General features: G+C 46.9%; 1 protein-coding gene and 1 long non-coding RNA gene across 11 annotated transcripts in view; both read right to left on the bottom strand.

Annotated features, from left to right (window-relative positions):
* The window catches only part of prdm16 (PR domain containing 16), a 219485-nt gene that overhangs the window by 36477 nt on the left and 155463 nt on the right, over positions 1-27545 (bottom strand). The window lies entirely within an intron of this gene.
* Positions 6213-8310, bottom strand: LOC127596631 (uncharacterized). Its single transcript, XR_007961521.1, has 2 exons — positions 7418-8310; positions 6213-6547 (listed from the first exon to the last, which is right to left on the bottom strand). It is a non-coding gene; the product is annotated as an uncharacterized LOC127596631 (long non-coding RNA).

Here is a 27545-nt window from a genome sequence, read left to right as displayed (position 1 = left end):
GAGAAGGAAACGGGCCATTTCACTGTTGTGTAAACCATTGTTTCATTTCCACACTTCTCCACGCTCCCTTTCTCCACTTTGTTATTGCTCCGGGTTCTGGCCCGCGTTCAAGTGTGAACACAATACAGCTATTGAGAGCCCCGGCTCACACCTTCTCGGTCAAAGCCCGGCTTTCGTGACACTTTTAGCCGGCACATCTCGCCATGCGAAATGACTTCCTTGCCTTGACGTCCTGTACTTCATTTTTCGGTGCTTTCTTTTTGACGGGAGAATTAAACACACAGCCCAACTCAGACTCTTGGAGGGCCCCGATGTGTATGTGATGGATCCTGCTTGATGACCTGCCTGCGGAGGCCAGCGCAGTCAAGCTTTAATTGAGAACGCTCATCTCCTCTTCCCCTAAGTGAGGGAGGGAGGAAATGATAGGACAGGCTCAGAGTATTAGAATGTGCGCGTTGAAAAAGCCTTCAGCCATGTGGTTTGTGTTAGAACTCACGTGAAGAGTGTGTCAGTGGGTCCAGGACCTGGCTGATGGCTATCAATCCACCCTTTAATGGATGACAGGATATATCGGGCAGGGGCTGGATAACGGCCCCACGAAGTGAAGCTAACAGCTAAGCGAGTGTATTAGCATACTGGTGTTTTTTTTTCTCCTGTTGATTGTATGAACCACTTCAAAGTTTGTAACGAGGCCCGTTGATGAATATAACAACTATAATTACAGTGATTACAATATTAGCTTGTTTGGGATTTGACTTGATGACAAAATCACTTAGCATCGGGCAGATTCTTAACTCATTCACTCCCAAAGACGTTTTTAAACGTCTTTTCAGACTTGGTCCAGAATTGGCTGGTACTGACTGAGTTAAGTTTGACATGATAACATCTGTAACATCAGCGCTTTTTGGCCACGACATTCGTCAAAGGAGCAGTATCTGTACTTGGTGGTTGCGCCTTCTCGGCAGCACGCCTGTACCAGCACAGATTTTGATTGGGAGGAATGTCGGCGCCATTGGCTGTCGGTGCTGGACAGACCTGGGCCGCTTGTGTTTTTTGCGCCAGTAATGGGCAGCATTTTTCACAACCCCGATTTGTTCAGTGGCTATGTCAGCGCTGTTGGACAGTCGGCGTTGGTGCGGCTGGATGGATGGCCGCTGAAGTTGAGGATGAGGAGAGAGGAGTGTTGGCGAAGAGCGCCGATGCGTATTTGGAACCGGGAGTCGCGGCTTGGAGTTTGAAGCGGATTACGTTTGACAGGAGAAGTGAACCAATCTCTTTTTTCGTCAATGGATGCTACAGCTTCTTGTTGACTTTGAAACTTAGCTTGTAGCCGACGTGTGCACATTTTGAGCACAATGTCTCTGATCCACTGCTTAAAGGACACTTTGATTCTCTCCTCTTTCATCTCAAACCGCTTCAAACAACAAAGCGTGTGACGGAAAAGTGGTTAGGACTGCACGACTGTCCGTGTTTTATGTTATGTGTTGTGTTTATTATTTTACTTTATGTTAACTGTTTTGTAAAGCGCTTTGTTACAGCTGCTATATAAATCAGCATGTATTGTATTGTATTGTATATATAGCAATGTAACGGTTGCTCTTGTGTGAACAATAGAAACCTTGAGTCTTATCCCCCCCCCGGTACAAAAAAGAGATCGATCACTCATTCATTAATAATTAATCTGAAGTCATATGCGCACACTAAAGTCTTAGTTTGTGAGGTGGAAAAAAACGCGTTAGGAGGGTGGGGCCTGCCGACAGGAGTGATAAATGAAGAGGAGGAGCAGCTGTTGACACAAGCCTTCTCCTCCATGTCACGCAAGAGATAACTGGGCTGCCAGTGTTTACACACACCAGTGGCAGTGTCATCAATCACACACATATTGGTCAGCTCTCTCTCGCTCTTTTTCTCTCACTCACTCTTGCAAAATGATGGGGAAGGAGGATGACTGAGGGGGCGACAACATATTGCCTTATTATTGCGACAAGCATGTCAGATAACATCCTATTCTTCACGGCTCATCTCTTTCTCAGACACGCAAACACGCATTCAGACATCACGCGCTTGTATGCGGTTGGACTTGCTGCCGCCAGTAAACTGCACTCAGAGCCATTTCACCGAGTGGAGACAATGGCTTGCTGCTTGCCTTGTGATATTCATGGTGAATTGCATTCAACTGAAATCGCTGTTGTGCAACGTCAACCGGCTGTCTGACGAAAACAGGATGCGATGTAGTTATCACTCGACAGCAACATATGATGTGCAAAAATATTGCCGACTCCAGTGCAGCATGGTCATCCTGGACCAGTGGTCATTTCTGAAGGTTTTTGCTGTCAGGCTATTGAATAGACAGACCTAAAAACCTGGACTCACCCCCCACTGACCCATTTTTAATATGCTTATATTGATATTTGATCATTTCTATTTATTTATATACTTTTTATATTTTATAATTTATATTGATTTATGGGCGGCCCGGTAGTCCAGTGGTTAGCACGTCGGCTTCACAGTGCAGAGGTACCGGGTTCGATTCCAGCTCCGGCCTCCCTGTGTGGAGTTTGCATGTTCTCCCCGGGCCTGCGTGGGTTTTCTCTGGGTGCTCCGGTTTCCTCCCACATTCCAAAAATATGCATGGCAGGCTGATTGAACACTCTAAATTGTCCCTAGGTGTGAGTGTGAGCGTGGATGGTTGTCTGTGTGCCCTGCGATTGGCTGGCAACCGATTCAGGGTGTCCCCCGCCTACTGCCCGGAGACAGCTGGGATAGGCTCCAGCACCCCCCGCGACCCTAGTGAGGATCAAGCGGTTAGGAAGATGAATGAATGAATGAATGAATATTGATTTATATGCTTTTTGTTCTCCTACTTCTCCCTTTCATAATTTTGCTGCTGTAAATTGGGAAATACTCCATTGTAATACAAATAAAGATTTTCTTCTCTTCTGTCTCTCTCTCTCTCTCTCTCTCTCTCTCTCTCTCTCTCTCTCTCTCTCTCTCTCTCTCTCTCTCTCTCTCTCTCTCTCTCTCTCTCTCTCTCTCTCTCTCTCTCTCTCTCTCTATATATATATATAAAAAGCTGTCAAACGATTAAAATTAATCTGATTAAAAATCCAACTGTCATAATGAACTCAAATTAACTCATAATTAATATATATATATATATATTCCTTGCCCTCTTGGGGGCAGGGGGGGGGGGAATTAGATCAATTGATGTGGTTTGGCTTGAAACAATGACGGACTGACTATGAGGCACGGGTGACCAGCTCGTTGACCAATGACGGACCGGCGAAATTTTGTAATTTTATCAATTCTGCCAATTTACATATGAGTGCAGATCGGTGGCTCTGAGAGAAGGAGGTTTGCGCCACTGTGGGAGTGATCACAACCATCTTGGATCATGGGCCAATCCAACCAGTGCCTGTCATTTTTTTGAAAATGCAACGCTTACAGTCTCAACATGACCGGACTCTTTTTATACATGGGGGAAGGACATTGTGCGGTGGAAGCGTAACGCAGATGACCGTTTAGCAACTGGATTAGCGTGGAAGTGAACTGATCTTGTAGCTCATGATGAAAGAAGCATTTCTATAGACTCAATAAGGGTTTTGACAAAATACAGACAGAGGCAAAGCCCTACCCTTTCTCGTGAAACCTCAAACTGCTGTCAGGGTCTAAAAAAATCCATGACAATCCCAGCGATAAGAAACAATGGCATGTACGCTGTTATTTCCTGAATAATTCTGTCTTTAAAAGTTACTTCTTGACCAAAGGGAAGAAAAAAAATGGGTGAAAAAAGGGACGTTTGGAGTGGTTATACCCTCCTAGTGCTCACATTAGAATTGAAGGTATGATTTGACTTCCAGTTGATGGAGAATGCTTCCACATAAAGGAACACAATCAGCAATAATTGGCCAATCAACATCAGGAGCAATCACTATTATAAAGCTCACATGGTGAGACTGATGAATCGAGTCAGGACAAGCGGTGACACTATAGCACCCATTTGATAATTTCCCTCCCGTGGCAAGCTCACAGTACAGTATTTGCTGTAAAGGCATCTAGTGTTCAAAAGCGGGAGGAAATATACACTGATCTGTTTCTTTGAATTGTCAATACGATGAAATGACAAATTCAAAGCCTTTTCACAGGCTCTGATAAAATGTCTTCTGTGTCCGGGAAGCTGCTTTGATTGAACATCGACTCAATGAAATCCATGTTTGGATTGGGAAAATAAATCAACGCACACGCAAGGATGGAATCTAACTGGGCTTGATCAATAGCACAGAGGATGCCTACGTACGTCGTTGCAGTTCATCACTACAACACTTGGAAGGCATTAGCATCATCCATCCATCCATCCATCCATCTTCCGAGCCGCTTGATCCTCACTAGGGTGGCGGGGGGTGCTGGAGCCTATCCCAGCTGTCTTCGGGCAGTAGGCGGGGGACACCCTGAATCGGTTGCCAGCCAATCGCAGGGCACACAGAAACGAACAACCACTCACACTCACACTTAGGGACAATTCAGAGTGTTCAATCAGCCTGCCACGCATGTTTTTGGAATGCGGGAGGAAACCGGAGCACCCGGAGAAAACCCACCCAGGGAGAACATGCAAACTCCACACAGGGAGGCCGGAGCCGGAATCGAACCCGGTACCTCTGCACTGTGAAGCCGACGTGCTAACCACTGGACTACCGGGCCACCATTAGCATCATTTTGAGCTTTTAATTTGGAACCGCTTCCTTGCGGGTTTTGTTTTTGGCCGCGTTTTAAAGCCATATGCAGTTAGGTACTCATTCATGAATGATATTTATTCACGGTAACTGCTTTTGTGTACCTTTTCTGGTCGGCGTACCTGTCTTAACGTGTATTGTTAGTTATCCTCATCATTGCAAACAGCACAATGGATCTTTTTCGGCCCAGAGAGTCATATTCACAACGACCTCCCCGTGTGCTGGAGCTCAGAGGTCCTGCGGGGTATTTAGGAGGTAAACATGTTGACTGCACCTCAACCCACCATGCCACCATCCATTTACTTGCCCACACATGGCAATTAGGGGGGCCGCTTGCTAATTTGGGGTTGGCGCATAGATGCAAATGAGGGGCAAACAAAAGAATCAGCTGATGGATGACAAGAAACGGTGGCGGCGAAGGCACCATGAGGGGATACTTAGCACCACGCCGCTAATTAAAAAGCCCGAACACGGAAAGCACTGAGGTAACTCATTAGCTGCAGCCTAAATGAAACCACATGGCTATGGTGTGGGCTAATGCTCAATAGTTTTAGAAGAAGGAACGCGACAAAGAAAATAACACACACACACACACGCAAAAAACAAACAAACAAAAAAAGATTGATAAGGGCTTTATGCTAAACCGAGTGGTCCACGCGTGCCAAATTAGCTCAGTTGCACGGGGCCCTCTGTGCTATTACCCATTAGCTTCACCCAAAAGGGGTAGCACCCCGAAGAAAGGCTACTCATATGCGTGGCAATTAAAGCTATCACGGGATAAACAACATCTTGGCTGATGGAGGGACTGCGGGAATGATTACAGAGTCAGTGTATTGTTGAGGCGGCCAGCGATATTGATCTGCGGCAATGCGGTGCAGCAATGGGAGAGTGGCACCCGCTGAGTGTCTGAGGCTTTGCTAGGAAATGAACAGATATGCACACACACTCATCCTAATGAACACACACGCATGTTGTAGAATACATTTGTGTGTGTGTGTGTGTGTGTGTGTGTGTGTGTGTGTTTTTTTCCTCTGGCAATTCATTTCATCCCAGCATGCATCGTCACGGTTGTTGCCCTGTTGCCCTTTGGAGAACGCAACCCTCTCCTAACATTTACTTTATCATCTCACAATAAAGCCTCCAGACGCACGCCTTTTCCTCACTGAAGCGGACCAAGAAGAGAAAAGCAGCAAGGACAAATGGCTGCTGTGGGATCAATGGTGCAAAAAATTGTTTTTATTGAATGCCTGGCATATCCTGAAGACACAGATAAGAATATGGGTGGGGGTGTTGGGGGGGCTGAGGGGTCTTGTGTATGTTTGGGTATAGGTGAGCATGGTTGGTTGACTGCGCAACTAAATGAGATTATTGATGTTACATCTTGACGTTAATGGCTGACTTTTGAGCGTGGGTTTGCTGATCTGAGAAAACGTCATTTGGATCATGACCTGTGATGTCCCTGTGTGTGTGTGTGTGTGTGTGTGTGTGTGTGTGTGTGTGTGTGTGTGTGTGTGTGTGTGTGTGTGTGTGTGTGTGAGAGAGAGAGAGAAAGGGACTGTTGGGTGTAAATGTAATAATAATAATAATAATAATAATACATTTTATTTATAAGCGCCTTTCAAGACAAGGACACTTTACAATAACAAAAAACACAAAACTTTACGGGTCATCTATCCATCTAGTCGTCTTGTCGTCACTGGGGACTCTGGAGCCTATCCCAGCCGTCTTGGGGCAGTAGGCGGGGGACACCCTGAACCGGTTGCCAGCCAATCGCAGGGCACACAGAGACGAACAACCATCCACGCCCACACTCACACCTAGGGACAATTTAGAGTGTTCAATTTAGCTTGCCGTGCGTGTTTTTGGAATGCGGGAGGAAACCGGAGTACCCGGAGAAAACCCACGCAGGCCCGGGGAGAACATGCAAACTCCTACACAGGAAGGCCGGAGCCGGGATCGAACCCGCGACCTCTGCACGGTGAGGTCGGCGCGCTAACCACTAGAGGGCAGCTTTCCCACTTCTGTCTAAATGGTTAAAAAAAAAAGATAAACTGTAAAAACAGAGGGCATGTTGCATCTCTTAAATGTTCCGTCTGGCCAAGTGCAAGAATAGAGCAGTGTGGCAGTGTTTGCGCTATATCACTCAAGGAGTGGTAAAGAAGTTGGACCACGTCGCCATTTCCTGGTCTGCCATGTATATTCCAGCATTTGCGGTTGTTTTTTTCGAGCTGACTGTATATGTTAAATTCGTTTCACAATGTCATTGAAATTTGACAAAAATGGCCAAAAAAAAACCCTGTTCCAATATTCCAATATAAGTCTATTGATTAATAAACATACCCTGAAAACACACACACATGTGTCAAATTTGTGAAACAAGGTATTCGGGTTACAGTCTGTCCGATGATGTCATATTTTCTAACGTGAGTCTATACATAGAGCCCCCCCCCCCCCCCCGCTTTAATTCAGACCTCAACCTGAGTCAAGAGCGTTAATAAAACGTTCAGTGAGACCTAACAGGGGCATTCATTCATTCATCTTCCTAACCGCTTGATCCTCACTAGGGTCGCGGGGGGTGCTGGAGCCTATCCCAGCTGTCTCCGGGCCTATCCGGGACACCCTGAATCGGTTGCCAGCCAATCGCAGGGCACACAGAGACGAACAACCATTCGCACTCACACTCATACCTAGGGACAATTTAGAGTGTTCAATCAGCCTGCCATGCATGTTTTTGGAATGTGGGAGGAAACCGGAGCACCCGGAGAAAACCCACGCAGGCCCGGGGAGAACATGCAAACTCCACACAGGGAGGCCGGAGCTGGAATCGAACCCGGTACCTCTGCACTGTGAAGCCGACGTGCTAACCACTGGACTACCGGGCCGCCCCCTAACAGAGGCATGCTTTGAAAACATCTAAATCCAACGTCTTTCCATTTTAAAGCCAAAAGATCTTAATTCCATTTGAGGACATGGCTCCAGGAAAAAAAAAAAAAAAGTTTAGATAGAGATACACGGATGAATGACGGTGCTGTGTGTGCTTGAATGTGTTTCTGTGTGTTTTTTTTTGGTGAGTGTATTCCAATCGTTGATGGCTCTAAGTGCCAAGGTAAGTGATGCTCGCAAAGTGTGTGAAATGGGAGCTCATCCGCAGGATGTGTGTTGCTGTGTGTCTCCCGAATGCGTGTGTCCACTCACAAAGACACATTGAGGCTAAGGAGCAAATTGGGCTCCACGATGGGAGTCAGACATCTCATCTCATTCACAAAAGCAAACATTCCAACTTTGCTGTGCTTTTCAACACTTTCCACTAATTCTGCTCATTCGCAGCGCACATCATCTTCATAAGCAAACAGCACTCCGCAGGAGGAAAAGATCTCTTTTAACCTTTCCAAAAATCAACTTTTTCCAACTGAGTGGCCAAACGGACCCATAGATCGGTCAGTATTTTAACGACGACTAAAAATCTTCTCTTTTGGGTCCAACTGGCACACAGCAACAGATATGGAATGCATCACCACTCGATATGGGCGACATGATGATGTTTTATTTTGATTAAAATGCCGTCGAAGTTGCCATAAAGCTCAGTAAGCTGGGGGCGGGGGGGGGGGGGTGTGATCATCGATTAGTTGACTATCGATTGCGTGGAAGCGCTAGTTCTTGAAGCATTCATTCATTCATCTTCCGAGCCGCTTGATCCTCACTAGGGTCGCGGGGGGTGCTGGAGCCTATCCCAGCTGTCTTCGGGCAGTAGGCGGGGGACACCCTGAATCGGTTGCCAGCCAATTGCAGGGCACACAGAGACGAACAACCATCCACGCTCACACTCACCTAGCGACAATTTAGAGCGTCCAATCAGCCTGCCATGCATATTTTTGGAATGTGGGAGGAAACCGGAGCACCCGGAGAAAACCCACGCAGGCCCGGGGAGAACATGCAAACTCCACACAGGGAGGCCGGAGCTGGAATCGAACCCAGTACCTCTGCACTGTGAAGCCGACGTGCTAACCACTGGACTACCGGGCCGCCCGTTCTTGAAGCAGTTGAGGACAAATGACTCGATGCTGATTTGGTTTCAAATAATTTAATGAGCTAAGGGAAGTTGCATCAAGTCCGAGCAGACCACCATGACGGCTCAACTGCGCTAGGCAAAATTATTCTATCCTAATACAAGACTAGCATCGTGATGCCAGGTCAGTTTTACTATTCCAATAACAGATCGAAGAAGCCAAACAATGAATTCATTCAGCGATTTTTCTTTTATTCGACCCACAGTTGATCAAAGAGGTCAGTTACTCCTTTCTCCCAAAGATCACTTTAATTATAGACTTTTATACCTACAATAAAATACCTAAAGACCAACACGAATGTTGGATGGCACAACAGCACAAATCATGCACTGCTAAAACGTCCGTGTTCTCAAAAGTAACCCGGGAACCCGATGTTGGGTCCAAAAAAGGACCGAGCCAAGAGTGGATTCATTATTCCACATAGCACATTGGGTTGAGGATTTGCATCAAGCAAGCGGCAAAACAAGCAATACTGATATGTTAAAGCTAAAAAGAAGCAGGAAATTCAAAACACGAGCCTATAGTCTCAAGTCAGCAGTTTTACCCAATGAGCGATTCGTCCACCACCAACATTTTTAAGATGGACAAATTAACTTGACAAAGTAGAAATAATGATCGTATCTTCCACACTGTAAGGCGCTTCAGAGTATGAGGCGCACCTTCAACGAATGGCCTATTTTAGAACTATTTTCCCATACAGGGCGCACCACATTACAAAGCGCATAGGATAGGAGCTACAATAGTGGCTGCAGTTGCGTTATGCATCCACTAGATGAAGCTTACTCTCAAGGGAATACAATACAATACAATACAATACAATACATTCATTCATTCATTCATTCATTCATTCATCTTCCGAGCCGCTTGATCCTCACTAGGGTCGCGGGGGGTGCTGGAGCCTATCCCAGCTGTCCTCGGGCAGTAAGCGGGGGACACCCTGAATCGGTTGCCAGCCAATCGCAGGGCACACAGAAACGAACAACCATTCACACTCACACTCACACCTAGGGACAATTTAGAGTGTTCAATCAGCCTGCCACGCATGTTTTTGGAATGTGGGAGGAAACCGGAGCACCCGGAGAAAACCCACGCAGGCCCGGGGAGAACATGCAAACTCCACACAGGGAGGCCGGAGCTGGAATCGAACCCGGTACCTCCGCACTGTGAAGCCGACGTGCTGCCACTCTATGAATCAGCGGCATTGTGTGGATAGTGAAAATCAATAGTTGCACGCAGAGGTACCTGAGGTCTCACACACTTCATCTGTCATGAGCGCTCGGTACGTCAATGGGCGCCGTGCATTTCAGTCGATCTTTTGGGGTTGTTTCTAATGGTACTCTCAAAGTTTCATGCTAGGTGCATGATTTCTATGGTTGATAATTCACACATTGGCAAATTGTGTGACCGGGAGCAGTTTTATGCTGCATAACTTTCCCTCCCTCATCTCCGAGCACTGTCGCCGCTAAACCTACTCTGTTACGCTTGTTTCAATTTGGTCCTCTCTTATCAGATGCGCAGATGGTTTGGAGTTTCAAATCGACTTCACTCCCCGCGATACTCCTTTGCTCCATGGGTATTCAGACCTCCTTCCTGTGCTCAGAAAGTCAAGCTTCCCTTTAGAATACCCTGTGCTCTTATCTTGGAGACCCCACGACCCCGCAGTTGCGGCAGCAGCCGTTGGGAGACAAAGGACACCACAGGGCCCTTGGGAGAAGAACGAGTGGACCCAAGCGCGTGCATGTGTGTGTGTGTGTGTGTACGGTTGGCTATATTAGTGGAGTCTATTTATTGTCCAACTGTTTAAACACTCATGACAACGTTATTGCACCTGTTGCTGCCACAATATCGCTGCATTTTGTACGAAAATTACACAGGCATAAATACAGTATCGATCTATCTCTCTCTCTCTCTCTCTCTCTCTCTCTCTCTCTCTCTCTCTCTATATATATATATATATATATATATATACTAGCTGGTTCATCAGCTAGTTCCTGCAGAAGGCTGGTAAGGTGGGCCTTCGGCCCACAAAAGTGTTGTTGCTTGGTTCAACTTTTTGTTCATCTTCATTGCTTATCGCGAAAATAAAGAGATGTTTAGCTCTACTAAATAACTAACAATTTCATTGCAATGCTTGTGGGTAGACAACATTTTTTCGCTAAGATGCCCGCGCGATCGTAGTGAGCCACTGCCTGAGCGGCGCAGTGGCGGAGCGCAGCGGCGCGGTGAAGTAGGTACGTTTTGAAAAGGGACAGACGGAAGGACAGACCGCGTGCGGGACGACGCGCAATATATATATATATATATATATATATATATATATATATATATATCACGATTAATTATGAGTTAATTTGACAGTTGGATTTTTAATCCGATTAATTTTAATCGTTTGACAGCAATCGTTTTTTATATATATATATATCTGAAACGATAAAAATCCAACTGTCATAATCAACTCAAATTAACTCATAATTAATCGTGATTACTCACGCATTTTTCATCGTTTATGAATTTCCTTTTCTATATTTTTTTTGTCCTATTTTGTCCCGTTTTAATGCTCTCATCAACATGGAAACATGGATCCGTTTTCGATGTGGAAAATGCAAATATTTACTGATAAAATTTTTTGATCACGTTAAAATTGATTTAAATGAATGCCAATAATAACGCGCAAAACTGACAGCTCTTCTAACAGAGGGAGAGCGTATTGATCAATTTAGGAGCAACCAGCTGATGCTCCTGAAAAAAAAAAAAACAATTGAGAATTGAGGTGGGGAGAGGGGGTTGGAATTGTTTTCGGGTGGCAGAAAGAAGAATTGTCCAGTCTCTGTCGATATACATCAGCCGTCTAGTGCTGTATGCCCAAGGGTCCAAAACGAATGCCCCTTGAAATGGTTTGGTGCACCTTGAGAAACAAACATGGCGTGGGGCAGGGGCAAGTATTGCTGGTTGATAAACAAGGTCGTGTGTAAGACATTTGGGTGCTCACTGAAATTTTTGGATTGACGGGCTGGGCGTCGGAGGGAAGGGGACGTGGATGCCCCTTTCAGGTGGTTACCCAGGGCCAAACAGACACATGACTTTATCCCCCCGCCAACCCCCAAAAAAACTTCTCTTCATTTGTCCCCTTTCGGATATCCAAGGCCGGTTCAAGGCTGGGTCTCTCCGTTCATCATGGGTATGATTTAATTTCTGCAGACATACTGTAACTATCTGGCTGAAATATATCGACTGGGTTTGTACTCGTTGGTTTATATTTGGACAATTACTATTCATCGCGCCAAGATGAAGCCTTGAAATGAATGGAAGAGCAAATAAATGCAGAGACAAGGCACCACACAGGAAGGATTGGCCATGAGAACTTCTTGCCGCTCGCTTGTCCTTTCATACCCCCTTCAATCCAGCTCATTGTTAGCAAGCGTTTTGACCATAATAACTCCAATCTTGGCAAACCATTTTCCATGCACATTCCTGAATAATTTCATCCTTAATATGTACTTTATAGAAACAGTTTGCACAATTGTACATTTTAAAGTAAAGGTTCGGGGAAGTAAACTCCACATCTAACACGTTTGGGCTAAATCGGAACAGTCCCATCCTAATGCTATACAATGCAAATATTTGCATGCACTTCAACATGCTACGTCCTCCATCCATTCCATCCATTTTCCGAACCGCTTGAGCCTCACTAGGGTCGCGGGGGGGTGCTGGAGCCTATCCCAGCCGTCTCCGGGCAGTAGGCGGGGGACACCCTGAATCAGTTGACAGCCAATCGCAGGGGCACACAGAGACCAACAACCATCCACGCCCACACTCACACCTAGGGACAATTTAGAGTGTTCTGTTATCCTGCCACAAATGTTTTTGGAATGTGGAGGAAACCGGAGCACCCGGAGAAAACCCACCGCAGGCCCGGGGAGAACATGCAAACTCCACACAGAGAGGTCGGAGCCGGAATCGAACCCTCTGCACTGTGAAGCCGACGTGCTAACCACTGGACTACCGTCCTACGTCCTCACATGTTAAAAAAAAAAATTCACGTGAGCACAGATCCCCTTCCTTGGCATCACTGATTTGACTGATAGGTGAGACATGACAACAATGATCGCCACCCAAATAACCAGAGAGTTTGTTACTGAAGCCTGCAGATCTGTCAGGCAGCCGGGACGCCACTCTGATTATGCTGACATGTTTGTAGAGGGGCACCGAGACTCAAGGCATACATACTGCGCACACGCAAGGAATATCTGCATGAAGACTACGCAGAGTGAGTTTACGTTCGTTCAATCAGGACGTAGTCACAATGAATTGACACGGGTGAACAATCCAATTGTGGCGACAGTAGCTAAACTCTGGGAACAGTCTTTCATCTAAACACTAACGGTTCCCAGTCTGCTCGGCTATTAGCCCCGGGGCCACAAGATCCGCTGTTAATGGCTGAAATAAATGGCTACCCAATCACGGGGGGGCGCACTATGGACCTTATCATTTCTCTGTGTGTGAGTGTGTGTGTGTCGGTGTGTGGGGGGGGGGTTTCAGGGGGGGGTCAAGTTTAATTCCTTCCAGCTGCAACTTTGTGTGTGTGTGTGTGTGTGTGTTGGGGCTATGGACAGAGAGAGAGAGAGAGAGAGAGAGAGAGGAGAGAGAGAGAGAGAGAGAGAGAGAGAGGAGAGAGAGAGAGAGAGAGAGAGAGAACGAAAGAAAACAAAAAAAATCAAAGGCTGAAATGACAGATTTACTTGGCCCCAGAATTGCACCACGCAGACCAGACTGCTATACAGTACGCAAGCCTGATAATTTTTTTTGAAGGACAGGAGGTCCCTGTGTGTGCGTGAGTGTGTGTGTGTGTGTGTGGGGGGGGGGGGGGGGGGGTGATGCAACCGCGAGCCATCAGGGATTTTGGGAAAAATATGTACATTTTCCAGGCGGCCCGGTAGCCCAGTGGTTAGCACGTCGGCTTCACAGTGCAGAGGTACCGGGTTCAATTCCAGCTCCGGCCTCCCTGTGTGGAGTTTGCATGTTCTCCCCGGGCCTGCGTGGGTTTTCTCCGGGTGCTCCGGTTTCCTCCCACATTCCAAAAATATGCATGGCAGGCTGATTGAACACTCTAAATTGTCCCTAGGTGTGAGTGTGAATGGTTGTTTCGTCTCTGTGTGCCCTGCGATTGGCTGGCAACCGATTCAGGGTGTCCCCCGCCTACTGCCCGGAGACAGCTGGGATAGGCTCCAGCAAACCCCGCGACCCTAGTGAGGATCAAGCGGTTAGGAAGATGAATGAATGAATGAATGTACATTTTCCAAACAGCCGATGATTTCTGGGCCAGTGCTGGTTGACACGGCCGCCCGGATAGATTATTATTATTTTTTTTACTTTTTTACATTCTCTTGACTATATATAATCATTAGGCTTGACGTTGTGAAATACAGTAATGCCCCCCCCCCCCCACAGACAACATCTTCTGATTCTCTTCTGATTAAAAAAGTAAAAAAGTAAAACACAAATCAACCAAAAAAACACACCAAAAAACAAACACCATGCCTGAAGGTCACCATGACCATGGGCGGTATAAGCGTTGGTGAATAAATGGAATGACATACTGTATTTTTTTTAACCAATTTGCTGTGTATATGGTTTATTTTCCGCGTTAAAATGAGCAGTCCCAACATAGACGCCGCTTCATCCAGCACTCCACTTATTCATTTCCTCACTTATGCAAGTCACAGTTATAGGACCGCCACATCCTCTCCTGCAAAGCCCACCTTGCGGCCTGCTCCGCATGCCTCGCGCAAACAACATCCATGCAGACTTTGACAGAGTTCTCACATGCTAAGACGATGCTATGAGGGGAAACCTGGCAGCACTCACAGCAAGGAGGCAAGCCATACATTATGAAAGTAGGGAGGACATGCGCAAGAAAGGCGAAGGAGATGTTCAGATTTTGGAGGGTATTATTTGGGTTATTAAGAAATGCGATATTTCACCCCCCCCCCCCGTGATTTAGGGAAGTGTAAGATTTTTTTTCCCTCTGGGATGCGTCTTATCTCTGAATTTTGACGTACCGGGTTCGTTTCCAGCTCCGGCCTCCCTGTGTGGAGTTTGCATGTTCTCCCCGGGCCTGCGTGGGTTTTCTCCGGGTGCTCCGGTTTCCTCCCATATTCCAAAAACATGCGTGGCAGGCTGATTGAACGCTCTAAATTGTCCCTAGGTGTGAGTGTGAGTGCAAATGGTTGTTCGTTTCTGTGTGCCCTGCGATTGGCTGGCAACCGATTCAGGGTGTCCCCCGCGACCCTCGTGAGGATCAAGCGGCTCGGAAGATGAATGAATGAATGAATGCTTCTTCGGAATTCCTATGCTTTGTCTCATCGTCATGTTTGAATTTGAAAATCATCTCAACCCTTCCTCTTTGAATGGCTACTTTCACCGTCCACTCTTCTTTCGCCAGCGAGCTCGGCGCACAGCGTTTTCGTGCAATCTCGGCTCCTACAGCTGTCAAAGTGTCAACAGTTAAACCAGCTGCTCAAAAAAAACGAAAACGAAAGCTAAAAATAGCATCCGCAGCAGTGAAATGTGAGTGACACAGTCACTGGCCGCTACCTATCGTCTGCACGGACGCAAGGATACATGTGCTGACCCAAGCTGAACGCTTGCGCTTGGTGAGTGAAGTCGAAAGACGTTCACAGTTCGACCGCAGACAGGCGATTGTCGCGACAGACTGATATGGAGAATCACCTCAGGTTTGGGTTTTTGCATGGCAGTTTCTTGAAGCCGCTCCGCTGTGGCCAGCAAAATTGCGCTAGCAAATGAAAATATTGTACAGTACTTTTGGTTCAACTTGGCCAAAGACCGTCACAGTTTAAGGGGAACTTAAATCAATATAATCCCACTCAATTGGCTAAAGGAAGGCGGCCCGGCAGCCCAGTGGTTAGCACGTCGGCTTCACAGTGCAGAGGTACCGGGTTCAATTCCAGCTCCGGCCTCCCTGTGTGGAGTTTGCATGTTCTCCCCGGGCCTGCGTGGGTTTTCTCCGGGTGCTCCGGTTTCCTCCCACATTCCAAAAACATGCGTGGCAGGCTGATTGAACACTCTAAATTGTCCCTAGGTGTGAGTGTGAGTGCGAATGGTTGTTCGTTTCTGTGTGCCCTGCGATTGGCTGGCAACACGTTCAGGGTGTCCCCCGCCTACTGCCCGAAGACAGCTGGGATAGGCTCCAGCACCCCCCGCGACCCTAGTGAGGATCAAGCGGCTCAGAAGATGAATGATTGAATGAATGAATGGCTAAAGGAGCCGATTGAGTGGAATTATATTGATGAGCCAGCAGCTCATTGAGAGAAGGACAAAGGAGAATTCAGATCGTGTGAAAATGACATCTTGGTGCCCCTTTAATCCAGAAATCACCTGGATGAGCCTCCCTTCCTGAGGGTGATACATCATTCCAGATAAAAAAAAATAAAAATAATAATAAATCCAAACAAACTCATACTGAGGATCGTTTGCCCATTTTCCTTTTGGTGACCTTTGAACTTTCTTTTTGAGCATTTCCAGCATATTCCTCACGCATGTTTGGCAAGGTAAGGGGGATATACTCGCGCCCGCTATCAGTTTACGGCCGCTGCGGTCTGCAGAATCGCGTGTTTGTCCTCGGCTCACTTTGCTGCCTTTTTCCCACCCAAAGTACACGTTGGCAAACTCGCACTTTGCTTCAAACGCGCATTCTCCACCCCCGATTATTTTCCTACAGGTTACTTCTGCCTAACACACGTGAGATCCTGTGTGTTTGGATTAATTACCAGGGCCGGCGTGTCTGTTTGTGTGCGAGGAGGTGCGAACGTGAGGCCGGGTTTATTGAAAACCGCCATCCCTCGGATAAACATACCAGCACTGACAAGATTCTCCCCCAAAAAGGAGGAACAAGGTGTCACGGGAGATATCGGAGAAAATACTCATCTGGGTTCAGAGGTGAGCAAAGAGAAGGGAGCGTGCGGACGAACTGAGAAAACAACATGGGAGGAAAATAAACGGCAGGTGTTTGAGGAGGTTTCGAGTAGCGGCTGGCAAAAAAAAAAAAAAAAGGGAAACGGAGGTGGAATTCCACATTCTTGGGAAACAAACGAGTGTCTGGGTTACTTTGGAGCACCGCAGCAGACGGGAAGAAATAATGTCAAGCTTTCTCCATTGTTATGCTACTGGACCCTTTTGCTTGGAAAAACACAGCGAAGGCTAATTCAATAAATATCTTCTGCTTGAACAAGAGGGGGCTCACTCCGACTGCAGTCTCGGAACTTGGGGAAGAAGCGCGCCCCCGCCAACCGGTGGAGGTTGGCTGGATTCGGCGCAGAATGTGGCTGGTACAAAGCGAGGTCATGTGACATGGGCCTTGCAAATGGGAGCTGTAGCCCCGCCTCCTCGTTTGTCCAAACGAGGGTGCTAAAGAAGAGAATCAGAGTGACTTGGATGGCGACGACGGGCTTGCAGCCTGGATCCGATGGCGTCAAACGCGATGCGTTCAATCTCTTCGGGGATTTTCTAATCCCTCAAAAAGGCTGCTTGAAGTGAGTTTCGATGAGGTACAATGTATTCTCACGTGACGTCATGTGTGACGATGGTTTGACCGCTCTTCTTTTTTTTTTTTCCTGAGAATTTTGCAACCTCTTTGGCATGCGACTTCAGAGATGCCATTGTGATCCCCCCCCCCCCCCCCCCCCCCACCCCCAAACGTCATTGAATGACCACATGGAAAGAAAGTAACGTGGCCGTTTCTAAACTTTGGGAAACCATCCCTTGGTAAGAAACGGTATTAAAAATAGGAATAACTCGCAAACCACAGATTTGTCGGAGAGAAAATTCCTTGACATGCCCACAGGCGACGCATGTAGACGGGGAAAAAAAGAAAAGTCACTTCCCTCGCAGCCACGCTTGTTAAAGCCACAAAAACGACTTGCCATACCTGCTCTCCCCCCTCCATACTGAAAATACGAGCGCACCCAAAGATCAAGCTTTTATTCTTGCCACCAGGCAAAAGCTTATTTCTTCCCTCTTTAGAAGAACCACCGCGGAAATACAACATTGATACTGGAGTATGATGTCCAACAGCTGTGTGTGAGACTTTGAGAGAGAGAGAGAGCGAGAGAGGAGCTGGCATTTCTGTGGTGGACCTTTAAACAAGAGCCAAGTGGAACCAAGGCAGGTCTTGGCGTTGGAATTTTGAGTCCAACCACTGGCTTCCTCCTCAGAGTTATTGACAAATCACTTCTGGCACCTGCTTTGGACAACAAGGAGCTCACAGGAGTTCCTGGCCAGACATGGAGTATTCAGAAACACAAAGATGAAAAGGCAGCGGCCAGAAACTTGGAGCATCTGGCCTTGCATCTCTCCTTTTTTATTTTTAAGGAGGTCACTGTGTGTGTGTGTGTGTGTGTGTGTGTGTGTGTGTGTGTGTTTTCCAGGCCCATGTCCAGAAACATTGTCCTACAAGTGTTCCCACTACAAGATTAGATTCTTTAGGCTCACTTCCAATTATTATTGGCAGTCAAAATTTTCAACATTTTACCCCATTGCCCCCCACCCACCCATTCACCGCTTCCCCATCCCCTTCTTTTTTCTCCGTCTGAGTTCAGCAAAGGAAGCGTGCATTACGTGAGCGTGAATATGTTCGTTCGTCTTCCTAACCGCTTGATCCTCACTAGGGTCGCGGGGGGTGCTGGAGCCTATCCCAGCTGTCTCCGGGCAGTAGGCGGGGGACACCCTGAATCGGTTGCCAGCCAATCGCAGGGCACACAGAAACGAACAACCATTCGCACTCACACTCATACCTAGGGACAATTTAGAGTGTTCAATCAGTCTGCCACGCATGTTTTTGGAATGTGGGAGGAAACCGGAGCACCCGGAGAAAACCCACGCAGGCCCGGGGAGAACATGCAAACTCCACACAGGGAGGCCGGAGCTGGAATCGAACCCGGTACCTCTGCACTGTGAAGCCGACATGCTAACCACTGGACTACCGGGCCGCCATGCGTGAATATGTAGAATGTGAAATAAGAAACTGAAATATTAAGAACAATTTCATCGTTGAAAAAGATTGACTGAATATTTTACCAGTTGGTGGGCTTTCTGGGAATTCTCACGGACTTGGAATTCTGCACCGTGTGGCAGTATAATAAAAGAAACAATTCTCGCCAGCAGCTTTTCCCATCAAGGAAGCCAAGCAAAAGGGAAGAGCGGTGATCTTATGAAATGATGACTGCAATAACATTTTACAGCACATCAAATATGTCCGTGCCAACCAAAATACAACGGATGTTGTCGTTGTCGGCTGGAATCCTTGCATCTTCAAAAATCACTACTTTTCAGGGAATGAAAAAGTACCCCACCAAAATCACGTTCAGTCAATGATTTAACACACTTAAAAAATATGTAAATTGATCAATGGTTGGTCACGCTGTCAGCACACCATCAGCGCTTGTGGTCCACATCAAAGTCTGTTCACACCAAACTCTCCAACCGCACAAAAAAAAAGCTGTTAATACGTCACAATCCAAAACAACTGTGGTTACATCAGCTTGGCAAATTCTTTGTCAAAGCTCTTTGAGGTACGAGTAATGCAATTAAAAAAATGATAACATTGAAAAATAAGTTTACATATAATTACCTTCATAGCTGACCCATTCTTTCTGTCACGTTGCGAGTTGGTGGTGGACCCCGAAAAGCAGGCAGGAGGGAGGAGCACATTGATAAAACACAGAAAACTAAATCCCAAACAAAAAAAAAAGTTCTAACAACAAAACAAATCCAAAGTATCAAACGAAACCATGACTAAAGCTAAAACATAACAGTGACCGAAACATGACTGAAACAAACCTGACAGAAGCAAACAATGACCCGACCGACAAAGAGCGGTAAGCCGGGAGTCCTTTTATACTAATAATTGCATAACGACCAACAGGTGTGCAACTGCAGGGGGAGCCCTACAGTGCCACCTGTTGGTCCCAAACCAAATCATGACAAAAGCATTACAGCAAGTTGATTTTAATACGACCGGCTTATTCGAATCTATCGAGTCGAAAAAAAAAGAATTTGTTACTGTCTTAAAAAAAAAAAAAGGATCTAAATCCACGCTAGTGTAGCATTACACTATTAATATTCATTCATTCATTCATTCATTCATTCATCTTCCGAGCCGCTTGATCCTCACTAGGGTCGCGGGGGGTGCTGGAGCCTATCCCAGCTGTCTCCGGGCAGTAGGCGGGAGACACCCTGAATCGGTTGCCAGCCAATCGCAGGGCACACAGAAACGAACAACCATTCGCACTCACACTCACACCTCGGGACAATTTAGAGTGTTCAATCAGCCTGCCCACGCATGTTTTTTGGAATGTGGGAGGAAACCGGAGCACCCGGAGAAAACCCACGCAGGCCCGGGTAGAACATGCAAACTCCACACAGGGAGGCCGGAGCTGGAATCGAACCCGGTACCTCTGCACTGTGAAGCCGACGTGCTAACCACTGGACTACCGGGCCACACTATTAATACCATTGAAATAAAATAATACTAATAATGGGGCGGCTGAACATAGTCCAAAGTGAACAGAATCCAGCGGAACCTTAAAAGGTTCAATACAATCCGTCCGCGTGTTGTCAGGAGCCAAATGGGCCAGTCGGTATGTAATGTGTATACCTCACGCGAGGTAACTCTGCGTTTTGGATCCAATCTGATTCATTTCCATGGGAAAATGTATTGAGGTGGCCATACAAAGAGGCTTATTACAGATATATTAAAAATCATTCAATAAGTAACACGATAGCAAGCCGCCGTTCCCCGAGTCAGCATAAAGTGTGGACGTGTCAAAGATACCCCTCAAGTTCACAAAGGTCAAATAAATCCCAATATACTACACGGCCACATACACACAAACGACCCGTGTCTCATCATCTGTGAAGAAATAATGGAATTATATATACGATCCCTCCCCAGTATGCGGTGAAGCATCAAAGTTCAGCGCTGTGATAAGTTGCCTGTGTGCTTTGCCTCTGGCCATAACGGTGTGTGGTGTTTTCCTATTACTGGCATGTCCTTTTCCATAGATGGATGGACCTCGGGCTGACGTCTGCCACTGCTGCTGTTCTGCTCTCCGCGTTATTACCGAAATCGATGTCCATGTCTGCCGCCATTTATTATCCGCCACCGCACCGCACCGCACCGCCGCATTCCCAGCAAAACAGCAACATGTAAGATGGAGAGTGGATATTGGGAAGTTCTATTGCATTGCAAATCCCGCTGGCCGCGTGGTTTGAAAATGCGCAACTGCGCCAACACCAATATGGCTGCTCATTTTTCATGACAGTTCTGGTTATTTGTTTCACACTCAACCATTTGGTTCATGACGTGAACAACCCAGACACTGCTGTAAGTCTTAAGTACAAAGAACCCTTTGCATGAAGTGGTAACCTCTACTTACGAAATGAATTGGTCTTGGAAGAAATTTCTTCACGAGAAAACTTTGGAAGTCGAGACGCGTTTTCCATGTAAATGGCCTAATTCGTTCCAAGCCACCCCCAAAATTCAGCCATAAATGTTTTCCAAAGCATGAAAATGCATCAAAATATGTAACGTTTTCCACGTAAATGGCCTAATTCGTTCCAAGCCACTCCCAAAATTCAGCTATAAATGTTTTCCAAAGCATGAAAATGCATCAAAATATGTAACGTTTTCCATGTAAATGGCCTAATTCGTTCCAAGCCACCCCCAAAATTCAGCTATAAATTATTTCAAAAGCATAAAAATGCATCAAAATATGTAACCAATACATGTTACGATGAGATGATTGCGCAATAAATTAAATTAGTGCATAACGTAAAAAACTAAATAAAAGAATTACAATGGTATTTTAACATTCAACTTTTAACTGCATTCTCATGGGTTTTTTTTGCCCTATTTTGTTCATGTTCTCCCTCAAAAGTGTTTTTTGCCTAGCGTTTTGTAAAGAACTGACCATAGGAGGTTTGCTTTTGTCGGCTTATAACAATCCTTAGAAGATATCCAAGGTAAACGTCAGCATCGTGAGTTGACTGGTGAACACTTTTTCTGGGTGATTCACATTTACATAAAACCATCGGAACACTCACGACACTGTATCGACACCTAACGATCTATCTACACACATAGACACATTCGGGAGAGCTCCCTCTTAGCCAATGGTATGGCAGGATGATGCTCGGTAGTAGCCAATGGCAGAGCAGCTAGAAGGATGTTGCGTTCGGGAAACTCGGACCGTATTTTTACCTTTTTCGTATTTTGAAATTTCTTTCGTAACAAGAGGCTACATTTTCCTGTTGAGACGATTCGTGACTTGAAAATTTCGTATGAAGAGACGTTCGTAAGTAGCGGGACCACCGTACTGCACGGATGTGAACAAGCCCATCCTTGAATATGCATGATGCGTCGTGACTGTTTTCGTGTCCTTGCGGTTGTCCGTGCGGGTTATGTAAAGGCCATGCCCCCCGTAACCCCACAAAGACACTAATAAACCCCCCGATGATTGACGCTTACGGATTCCTGCACCGCTAATTTCCGTAACTATCACAGTTTGAAAGATAGCTGAGGGATTTAGCGGAGGGGGTCCAGAAAAAGCCCTCTTGCACTCTGCGGGAGCACAAAAGCTGTATTATATGATATAAAAACAATGGATCACCCCCCCCCCCCCCCACTCTTCCCCTTTTCTCTCCCTCAGGCTAGGTCTGCGATATTTATCTGCTCACAGTCACATGAAACCATTACGTTTATGGAATATGAAATGCAGTCCCACACTGCTGTATGAAGCGGAAGCTCTGTAATAACCACTGTGATGCGCAGATGTTGCGCTACCTTTTCACATGCGAAAACTGCAACTTTCTCATGACTTTAGATTCTTCCTTACGCGGCAAGGTCAAATAGTTTACAAAGTCGTGGTTCCGTCGGGCGGCATGGTTCAGTTTTGGAAGAGTCAATCGGCGCTCGGTCGCCGTGAAGTGCGGCGCTACAAATGGTCGTAACGACGTAAATAATATGACATCAGAGCAGCGGGGTAGGTGTGAGATGCCAGATACTGACACTCAACTGCCGGCGCTTTCCTTTCCAAGTAATCAGATTGGATTTTGTTGTGCTCTGTACTGTCCGATCCACACGAGTGGCTGTATAAATGACAGACGTGTCAGACATTTTAAAAAATTGCCTATAACTATAATTTATACTATAAATGAGTATAAATTGGAAAGCTGCAATTTTAATGGCGGCCCGGTGGTCCAGTGTAAGTGCGTCGACCTCACGGTGCAGAGGTACCGGGTGCAATCTCAGCTCCGCCCTCCCTATGTGGAATTTGCATATTCTCCCCGGGCCTGCGTGGGTTTTCTCCGGGTACTCCGGTTTCCTCAAAGGCAAATTGAACACGTAAAATCCTCCCTAGGTATGAGAGTGAGCATGGATGGTTGTTTGTCTCTGTGTGCCCGGCAACCGGTTCAGGGTGTCCCCCGCCTACTGCCCAAAGACAGCTGGGATAGGCTACAGCAACCCCCCTGCCCCGCGACCCTTGTGAGGATAAAGCGGATTGGAAAAACGAATGAATGCAATTTTAACTTCACAAACAGATCAGATGGAGCAAGTGGAGCAGCTGGAGCTCTGGTGCAGCCGACACAACCTCGGGCTGAACACGCTCAAGACTGTAGAGATGACCGTGGACTTCAGGAAAGATTCTTCTCCACAGTTGCCCCTCACACTATCCAACTGCCCTGTGTCAACCGTCGAGACCTTCAAGTTCCTGGGAATCACAGTCTCCCAGGACATGAAGTGGGAAGCCAACACCATCTCCATCCTGAAAAGGGCCCGGCAGCGGATGTACTTCCTGAGGCTGCTGAGGAAGCATGGCCTGCCACAGGAGGTGCTATGACAGTTCTACACGGCAGTCATCAAATCAATCCTGTGTTCTTCCATCACGGTTTGGTTTGGGGCCGCTACAAAAAAGGACAAATCCGACTTCCGTGGACAGTTAGGACGGCGGAAAAAATCGTTGGCACCGCCCTACCCACTCTTGAGGACTTGCACACTGCAAGAATCAAGACAAGGGCACGGAAAATCCTCCTGGATCCCCCGCACCCTGCCCACCACCTTTTTCAGCCACTCCCCTCAGGCAGACGCTACAGATCCATGCGCACCAAATCCAGTAGACACTTAAACAGCTTCTTCCCTCTAGCCATTAACTCCCGAAACAGTCACTGACGTAGTCACTCTTCTTGCACCACAAAATGGTACTACAAAACTACTGGTTACTCTAAAATGGTTCAATGATTTTGTTGTCTACGATGATACTAGTGCAGCGTGTTATACCGGAGACAAATTCCTTGTGTGTTCTACATACTTGGCCAATAAAGATGATTCTGATTCTGATTCTGAACACCGTCAATGTGAGCTAGACGTCAATCAAAAAAAGACTTGAAATATGTCAATCGGTGATATCGACACATTCTTCCCAAACTCAAAATCAACACTAAAATACACCCATGCTGTCAATATCCAACCTCAAGCACATAATATGATCTACACTGTGTATTGGTATCGTCATGATAGAATGAAGAGGACGGATGACGGAGGCCGGCGGAGTCATGCTGACTCCAAAGCCTTTGGTGGAGCCCCCACGTTGACCGCAGACGCCGGCGACTGCGCAACAGGTTTCCCCATCCATTTCCATGCTTGTTCTAAACACCATCCATCACCGGCTGTCATCTCCACATGAGCTCACTCCACTCATTGCACGGTAGCAACGCGCACCGGCACCTGCGCACGCATACGCACATATTCATTAATATGTCATCGACAGTTATCTACCTAGCCTTCTTCACTCGTGCAGTGGAGGGATCCTTGGTTCTGATGTTTCAACATGGCAGCTTTTGGCACCTGGGGCCTTGGCAGGAGCGCTCGCAAGCTAACTTTCCCGTCAGTGAGGAATGTAATTAGGGAGAATGAAGTGGGACGTATCTTCGGGGGAGGTCGGGTAGGGCCGGCGGGGTTGAAGTGGGTCACGACACCGTTCTACTACCTCTTCTTTCACCGTTTTATATAAAGGCAGTAGGGTGACGTTTCATTTTCATGTTGATTATTTTGGCCGGCAGAAGGATGAAGGAAAGAGGTCGGAACTTGGCTTGTGTTATGAAGTCATCATGTCTTCAAAGAAACCTTGTCCGATTGTTTTTCTTTTAACCTGTACAAATGGGGATAAAGTCGATTCTAATTCTTAATTTTGATCAATGCATTCTCACCAATTTAAATCAACCCAGCTATCAACAGTAAAGTGAGGACGGTTGAGCTAACAACCCATAAGGTGGCTGCTCCGTGAAACAACCACACAAGTGATTCCAAGTCATCACTGAGAGTCCATTTCTACACCAATCCCTTCATTTCCGACCCCCGCTTTAATCTAGCGACACCCGAATATTCCGACTTCCGTTAGAGTTTCAGTCGTGCGGCCGAGGGTGCGCACTCAGTTGACCTACGATAGTTTGTTGCATACGTTGACACACATTCATTCACGCTCACCACAGACGAGAGGCTACAGGCGACGCGTTCAGGAAGTCCAAGTCTGGACATAGTTTACGAGCTCTTCGAATGAGACTCCTTCGCGCGTTTCAAAGATCAGGTGACTAGGAATTTTTGTGTTTTATTATAAAGACATTTTTTCCCCCCGTGATTTATAAGTGGAGATTGCATGACCAGAGTTATACAGATTGGCTTAATTAATTATACTTAAAATAACTACTAAAAGTAGGAAACCTGGACCAATTTTATTCGTGTCATAAATCTCCATGTGGCGGCCTGGTGGTCCAGTGGTTAGTGCGTCGACCTCAGTGCCTCTTGAGAGGTACCCCAGCAGGGTTCGATCCCGGTTCCGGCCTTCCTGTGTGGAGTTTGCATGTTCTCCGAAGACGGCTGGGATAGGCTACGGCACACCCTGCGACTCTTGTGAAGATAAATCGGATCGGAAAATGGATGGATGGATGGATATGTTCCATTTTGATATCAAAAGAAATGTTAATTTTGGCCGGCCCGGTAGTCCAGTGGTTAGCACGTCGGCTTCACAGTGCAGAGGTACCGGGTTCGATTCCAGCTCCGGCCTCCCTGTGTGGAGTTTGCATGTTCCCCCCTTGGGCCTGCGTGGGTTTTCTCCGGGTGCTCCGGTTTCCTCCCACATTCCAAAAACATGCGTGGCAGGCTGATTGAACACTCTAAATTGTCCCTAGGTGTGAATGTGAGCGTGGATGGTTGTCCGTCTCTGTGTGCCCTGTGATTGGCTGGCAACCGATTCAGGGTGTCCCCCGCCTACTGCCCGAAGACGGCTGGGATTGGCTCCAGCAACCCCCGCGACCCTAGTGAGGATCAAGCGGTTCGGATGATGAATGAATGTTAATTTTTCATAACATACTTCATCATATACGATATGATCGCAGGTTTTGGACTGGTGTGATATTGGTTTGGCTGCCTTTTACAAGTCTGATGTTGCTCACCGCGATCCATTAGATCATAGTTGTCAAACTCAGGTCCCGGAGCGCCGCTGTCCTGCAATGTTTTCCAAGTCTCCTTGTTGCAACACACCTGATTCAAATGAACAGGTTCAATGTCAGGCTTCTGCAGAGCTTGCTGATGATCTGATCATTTGAATCAGGTGTGTTGCAACAGGGAGACTTGGAAAAATGGAGGACAGCGGTGCTCCGGGACCTGAGTTTGACACCTATCATCATCATATCTTGTCGCGCCAGTACTGGATCCATTGCTTGGCAGCATCACTAGTGTCTAAGAGGTCTTGATCTGTGCAGGTGGGCCCCAGTTCACAATCCCGAAGAATGTGCTCGATTGTTTGTATTGGGTGGCCACATGGACATTCACTGCTGAGTGAGAGTCCCCATTTATAGGTGTTGTTCCCAGTCTTGCCTACTCTGGTTCTAGCTCTATTTAATGTCACCCAGTTCTTTCTTGAGAGGGCTGTTCCACTTGGAAGATGTTCGTTTGGGCTTTGGATTGCACCATTTAGTGCAGAGCTGTCCCATTCTCACCATTTTTGACACCTATGCATTCGATGGATGAAAAAATCAGGGGGAACATTGGTGTCAGGTGTGGGGCACCCGCTCGCGACGTCGTGTCACAGTAAGTCCCTTCTTGATGCCGTTTGGCTGTCACCAACGATTCAGACGGATTGGCCCATCCTGACATGCCGACGACAACTCACTGATGGGCTCACCAGGCTGACGATGCCCACCTCTAATTATCCGACTCCGGGGTATGGTTTGTACATTTTGTCAGGCCAGCAGGGCACAATTATGCTCCCAAAAATTAAGCACAAAGAGATTCAACAAATATAGAAGACATACAAGACATTGTATCCCATTTGTATCCCACTGAACATTCGGCAAGCCTCCTCGCTGCCCATCTTTAAAGCCCTCCTCAAAACTCACTTGTATTCTTTGGCGTTCGACTCAGCATGACTTAGATTTGTTCTTGATTTTACTGTTTGGTGCTTTCTACCGCCTTTATTACCGATTCGTCTTACTGTTTATTCCATCCATCCATTCTCCGAACCGCTTGATCCTCACTAGGGTCGCGGGGGGTGCTGGAGCCTATCCCAGCGGTCTTCGGGCAGTAGGCGGGGGACACCCTGAATCAGTTGCCAGCCAAAGCAGGGCACACAGAGACGAACAACCATCCACGCTCAGACTCACACCTAGGGACAATTTA

This window comes from Hippocampus zosterae, chromosome 2 (assembly GCF_025434085.1).
Source record: "Hippocampus zosterae strain Florida chromosome 2, ASM2543408v3, whole genome shotgun sequence".
In the NCBI taxonomy this organism is placed as follows: domain Eukaryota; kingdom Metazoa; phylum Chordata; class Actinopteri; order Syngnathiformes; family Syngnathidae; genus Hippocampus; species Hippocampus zosterae.
Note: the sequence above shows the minus strand (reverse complement) of the source record. Positions and strands in the feature narration are given on the sequence as shown.